The following is a 7,005-nucleotide window of genomic DNA, read 5'->3' as shown; positions in this document are numbered from 1 at the left end:
GTGTATATCTCAGGCTTTACCAAGATATCTATAATAATAAAAGGGTAATATGCTAATTCGACCAGACATCCTTCCAGACGAAGCTGGGGCTGGAGGGAAGCCGGTGCCGGCGGGGGGAAGGAAGGCCTACTCTTGCACAAATTTTCATCGGGCCTCTAGTTACCAAATAAAGTCATCTGTATGTCCCAGGCCTTAATAAGATGCACTATTTGACACATCTAAGTACAGCCACACTTTTGATAATAAATTATTATGCACTGAGTCCTCACTCATGAAATTACTGCTCTTCAGTGTCACATTTTTTTCTCTCTCTCCTCCTTGCTACACACACACACACACACACACACACACACACAAACATATTATTACTATTATTAATGTTTGGTTAAGCCATTTGAGAATACGTTGCAGACATCATGACCTTTCATTTCTAAATACCTGATTGTATCTCCTAAAGACCTAAATACCTCCTAAGAACAAGAACATGTTCTTATATAACCACAATCAATAATCAAATTGAGAAAATTTAACAGTGATGTATTATTATTATCCAACATAATCCCATATTCAAATGTCACCAATTATCCCAGTAATGAAATGTCCTCTATGGCACTTATTTCTTTAATCCAGGATCATACATTTCCCTTACTTGCCGTGTTTCTTGTCTCTTTTCCTCGAGAATGGATTCTCAGCCTCTCTGTGACTTTTATGAAAGTCACATTCTTGAGTGCAGACTAGTTGTTTATGGAATGTCCTTCAGTTGGGTTTCTCTCATTATTTCTCAAGGTTATTTTTCAAAGTTCCCCAGGGCACTGCCTCATGTGTGATCTGGCTGGCTGCCTTCTCGGCCCTCCGTGTGGCTCCTGCACGTCAAGAGAAGCCCCAGCTGTTTCCTCTGCTGAGGGCTGCCTCTCAGGTCCTCTCAGGACTCAGCGAAAGTGCCCATCAGGCCTGTGACCTCTCACTCCAAACCCTGGAGGGGCACATCAGAGGCCAGGCGGGAGATTTTGAATGAAACTTCATTCAAAGCTTGAGGGTAACACAAGCATAGCACAGAGAATAATGTCAAAACTGCTACTAAAAGTTTCTATTCTTAGAGCCCACAGGTTAAAACATGACCTCAGTGTCTTGAAATAAGTGGTTCCTGCCTCTATGTGAATCAGTTCACTCTACCACAAATTCTCCTATAAAGTCCATGCTAGGGAGTCCAGACCCAGCAGGGTAGCCAGGCCTGGAGAGAGAGAAACACTGTCCTCAAAGTCCTCATTTTCTGATGTGGGATTGTCTTCCCAGGATGAGTGGTACAAAGGACAGCCATGCCCTTGCCATCACTTTGAAGTATCAGTCAGGCCCCCTTGCTCAGCAGGTCCAGTCCTCCCGGACCACACTTACTAATGCTAGGCTGTCTAGTTCTATGCAATAGCACACGTGCCACCAGGAATCCAGCCTGCAAGCACTGCCACGAGCCAAATGCAATTCCTTTACAGCCGTTTCCTCAGCATGCTGTGAGGAGTAGAATGGTTTTCATTCCTGACCTCCTATAAACAAATGCTTGAGAAAGAACCCATCAACACATATCCCAACAACCGGCAATTTTCAGACATAAGAAATTCTAAATCTAGACTGAGGAAAAAATTATAACTCTGCAGGATCATAATAGAGCTTAAGATACACCCAATTTACATTAATAAATAGACTGTTTGAAGCATCTGCATTTGGGTTACTTCATCGCATTTTGGCCTTCTTTAAGAAAAACACTTGAGTACTTACTTGCCTTTTTACCCACACAATTAAAAGGCCCATTGAAGTGATGTTTACAAAAACTGATTTAGCAGTTTGGCTCCAAAGGTAAATTCCAGTTTCTACCCCAGAGGGTGAAACTGCTTATAACTTCAAGACTGGATGGTTTTCCAGCCTCTGCTATTTTTACTATTTTAAGGCAGGTTTTCAGCTCCTTGAAACATGCCCTTCCTTTCCAACCTTGTCACCCAAAGTCCTCTCTCAACACCTTGTGCTCCTGCCAAACAAGAGCATTCTGCTAGCCCTCACTTCCATATAATTGTTTCTGTGGGCCTCCCACCTCTCCCCATCATTTTGATCTCTCAAAATTCTATTTAGTCTTCAAAGACCTAGTCCAAAGCCATCTTCTGATCTTCCCCACTGGATGTGATCAATCTTTCCTCCAAACAACCTATAGAAAAATAGTTACACCTTTTTCTTTCTCATGGCAGTTATGTGCTACCTTATGTTACATTTATTAGGTTCGTCTTATCTGTCCTTCTAGGCTTTCTCGAGGTCAGTGACAGCCATCATCTTGGTACCTCTCCCATCATATGGCATAGTGCCTTGCAAATAACAGGCATTCAAAATATTTGTAGAGTTGAATTGAACTAAAAACTAGTTAAAACATGATCTCACAGGAAACTGATAGCTCCAATCTAAATTACATCACATGGCAAGTATGAAAATATTAGTTCAAGAATGAGATGATGAGTGAGAGATAAAATATTTCAATCTGTTGTTAATATGCCAACCACAGCTTTGGCTGAACATTAACAAAGAGAGGCATTGTAAATAAAGACCCCTTTAAGTAAAAACTAATGGACATTTGATGACACAGAGTAGACCAAGCATGTCAAACTCAAAGGCTAACACGGGCCAAATAAATGAGGCATGCGTCCCAAGGGCCGCGAGTTTGACATGCTTGGAGTAGACCAACTGGATAAAATAATTCCTAGGTTGTAGAACTTGCAGTTTACAAGAAATGTACAATCCCAGCTAAATGAGAAATAAGAAATTACTACTGTTCTCTCTACCATTTGGTTGGCTATACTGAAAGGAAAATTAAAAGTGGAAAGCAAGATCGTAGTACACTAAACAAAGATCTTTAATGACACATTTCTGGTAATGTTTTGATCATTTATTCACTGTTATCAAATATGGTCTAGTCACTGAAGGCGTATTAGAATGGGCTGCTGATCAGCTATCACACTATAATGAGATAGAAAAATATACTATATAACAAATGGTACACTAGTTCCTTTTGGGGAAAACTCACCTTTCTTGTGGAAAAAACCTTGAGGAGCCTGTGAAGAGTGAAAACTTCCCCACAGGGTATAGGTGTTAGATGGTTTGGAGCCTTCTGAGAAGGGAAGAGAGACAAAAAGAGAAAGCTATGTGTAATCGGGGTAGGGCAGGAGGACAGAGAGATAGAAAAAGGAGAACGGAGGATAGAAACAGATGCCATGTTTGGTGGAATATTATGAAATAAGCAAGGTGACTCCGCTCCACGACGTCATGCACATTCAGGAAATTTTACAAAATCACAAAAAAGCTTGAGGTGACTGGGTTTCTTGTGAAAACCAGAAAGGTGGCCAAGTCATGCATCATGGTTTTTGTGGGAAGTAAAATAGAGACAGTAAGCTCTATACAGTGGTCTGAGTCAGAAAAGATCTGGAGACCTTGAGTTGGTGAGAGTCCCCAGAAATCCTGGGGACTTCCCCACCCCCTGGGAATTAGAGACTTTGAAAAATTTCCCCCAAAGCACAGAAATAGAGAGGCTCTTAGATAAAATCAGCATTACAGCAAGTTTAGTGGTCACAGGCTTATAACCAATATTCTAGAAATATTAACTCAGGACCTATTTACATAAATAATACCTCCATTTATAGGAAAAACAAATAATGTTTGAGGCATATAAGGTAGCATTTACACACACAGACTCTGGAGCTGGATGTCTGTGTTTGAGTCTTGGCTCTACTTTTTCTCGGTACGTGATCTTGCGTAAGTTACTTGACCCTCCGTGCCTCAGTTTCTTCATTTGGAAAATGAGATAAATGAAAGTACCTATCTGTGAGCAAAGGGTTTATCAAAACCCACTATTCTTCTGTGACGTGTAAACACTGGTTGACTACCCAGCTTTGTTCTCCTGGTAACTTGGGAAAAGTAGAAATATCAACTCTGTTACTAGACATTGTTGTTTATGGTCAAAATGAATCCTGAGTGGTAAACTGAACCTGGACTGGGTGGAATTAGGAAAGGACTATGTATACCCGATCAGGACGCATGCTTTGGGCTTCCCTGATATGGTGACCCTCACAACAGGCTTCTACCTTTCAGGATCCCTGTAGCTGCAACTATAAACATCTTACAGGAGATATTAACATACGATCCAGCAATTGTGCTCCTTGGTATGTACCCAAATGAGTTGAAAACTTATGTCCACACACAAAACATGAATGTTTATAGCAGCTTTATTCAGAACTGCCAGAACTTGGAAGCAACCAAGATGTCCTTCAATAGGTGAATGGGTAAACAAACTGTGATATATTATCCTATGGAATATATAGTATTATTCAACAATAAAGAGAAATGAGCTATCAAACCAGGAAGAGACACAGAGGGATATTAAAGCATATTGCTGTTAACCTAAAAATAAAAGGCTGAATTGAGAAGCAAAAAGTTTACTTAAGATTACGAAGAGTAGCTATTTGGGAAACACTGATTCAGACAGGAACTCAAATAATGTTCCTTTTATGAGGTGAAGACAAGGGGTTTTTATGAGAAAGGGAAGGGCAATAAGTACATGAATAGAAGGAAGGAATTTCTATTGGTGCTAATAAACTGAGTGATTCTTCAGCCATATGTGATGGTGCTAATTCCGAAGAATGTCCTTAATTTTCAGTCCTATAGTTAGGAGGTATGCTTTCCTCTTAGCTTTACAAACAGTTGTTTGGGAGACAGTACTGCTCTGACCTAGTCCGAAGGTTACTTCGCCCAGTTCCAACATTCCAAAGGTTCAAGGAGGAAGACCTACAATGCATTTCCTCTGGAAAGGCTGCCTGACTCCATTCTAAAAACAGCTCCACATATGCCAACGTTTCACATTGCTAAGTGAAAAAAGTCAGTCTGAAAAGGTGACATACTCTATCACTGTGAGTATATGACATTCTGTAAAAGGAAAACTACGGAGATAGCAAAAAGGTCCGTGGTTGCCAGGAGTTTGGGAGGGGCATAAATAGTTTGGGAGGATAAATAGGTGGTGTCGATGTGACTTTTTAGTCAGTGAAACTATTCTGTATGATACAATAATGGTGGATATTGACATTATACATTTGTCAACAACCATACAATGGACAACATCAAGACATAGAAAGGGAATGGACTGACTATTCCTGGGGGGGGGAAAGGGGTATGGAGGGTGCGGGAAGAGATTGGACAATAATCGTGCACCTATGGATGAGGACAGTGGGTGGGGAGTGAGGGCGGAGGGTGGGGTGGGAACTGGGTGGAGGGGAGTTATGGTGGGAAAAAGAGGAACCAATGTAATAATCTGAACAATAAAGATTTAATTAAAAAAAAAAGAGTGAAACCCAATGTAAGCTAAGGACATCAGCTAATAATGTATCAACATTCATTCATCAAGTGCAACACCAACACAAAATGTGAATAATAAGGGAAACTGGTATGTATGCAGGGCTGAGAGAGTATATGGGAACTCTCTGTACTTTCTACTTAATTTTTTTTGAAACTAAAGCTCTCTTAAAACATCACATCTATCAATTAAAAGAAAAAAGCCCTGCAGACGGTATTGGCTGTGGTGGAGAATGAGGCTTTAAGCCAGGTGGATACTGCGCTTGTGGGTCCTGTTTCCTGCCCCTGAGCTGCTATGGAAGAGAAGTGTCTGAAGCTGCCCTGCTGGTGAGCTGTGGTTCCTCTCCTACAGCCATAGCCATGCGGTGAGTGTGAGCACTTGGTTGAGCCTAAGAAGAGCTCTTGGTTGGCTATGCACTAGCTCAAAAAATTGTTGTGAGAATTAAGTAAGGTAACACTGGCAAAACACTCAGAACAGGGCTTGGGACATGAAACTGCTATGATTGTTAGTTATAATTATTATTTTAGGAATGACTAGTTGTAGTTAAATATTTTAATAATGATATCTTCATAAATTATGAGTGATATGCTGTTTGCTGTGACAGATCAATATATAGTTTATGGGAGAACCAAGATGGCGGCATAGGTTAACGCCGGAGTTTGCTGCCTCGAACAACCACTTCAAAAATACAACTAAAAGATGGAACGGACATCACCCAGAACCACAGGAAGGCTGGCTGAGGAGAGATTCTACAACTAGAAGGAAAGAGAAATCCATACCGAGACTCAGAGGAGGCGCAGTGCGGAGGTGAAATACTAAGGTGCGGAGTGCATGTGGAGCGGGCCGGCGGCGGAGGGCGTGGTTGTTGTTTTCAATCGGGAGGGAGTTTCAGACTCTGAGCTCCAGATCCGGGCGAGTCTCTAGGGACCCAGACTCAAATGGGAGAAGCGGGAAGGCAGCTTTCTCTCTGAGGTTTGCAGTGGTTGCAGAGCCGCTGGGGATGGAACTGAGAGCAGCCATAACTGCTCGCTCCGCCCGCCCTGTAGATCCCCTGGGACCCGCCCCGCCCAAGCCCTGCACAGAGGCATTTGCCGGATAGCCTCAGGCAAAGGCTAGATTAGCACCGCCCTAGAGATTCAGCACAGAAGCTCTCCCACTGCAGACACAGCTGACTCTCATAGCCAGTTGGCCTGGAGGTCAATTCACCCCTAGTATTGCCGACAACAATTAAGGCTTAACTACAACAAGACTGGGCACAAAGACCACAAGGGGGTGCACCAAGAAAGCATAAAAAATGCGGAGACAAAAAAACATGACAGAAATGGAGGATATAGAGCTAAAAAACGCACTTTTGAGGGCTTTCAATAATTTGCTAGAAACTGCCGATAAACTTGATGAGAGCCTCAAGAAATCTAATGAGACCCTCGATGTTGTGATAAAGAACCAACTAGAAATTAAGCATTCACTGACTGAAATAAAGAATATTATACAGACACCCAACAGCAGACCAGAGGAGCGCAAGAATCAAGTCAAAGATTTGAAATGCGAAGAAGCAAAAAACACCCAATCGGAAAAGCAAAATGAAAAAAGAATCCGAAAATACGAAGATAGTTTAAGGAGCTCTGGGACAG

Source organism: Myotis lucifugus, unplaced genomic scaffold (genome assembly GCF_000147115.1).
Source record: "Myotis lucifugus unplaced genomic scaffold, Myoluc2.0 scaffold_77, whole genome shotgun sequence".
Classification (NCBI taxonomy): domain Eukaryota; kingdom Metazoa; phylum Chordata; class Mammalia; order Chiroptera; family Vespertilionidae; genus Myotis; species Myotis lucifugus.
Note: the sequence above shows the minus strand (reverse complement) of the source record.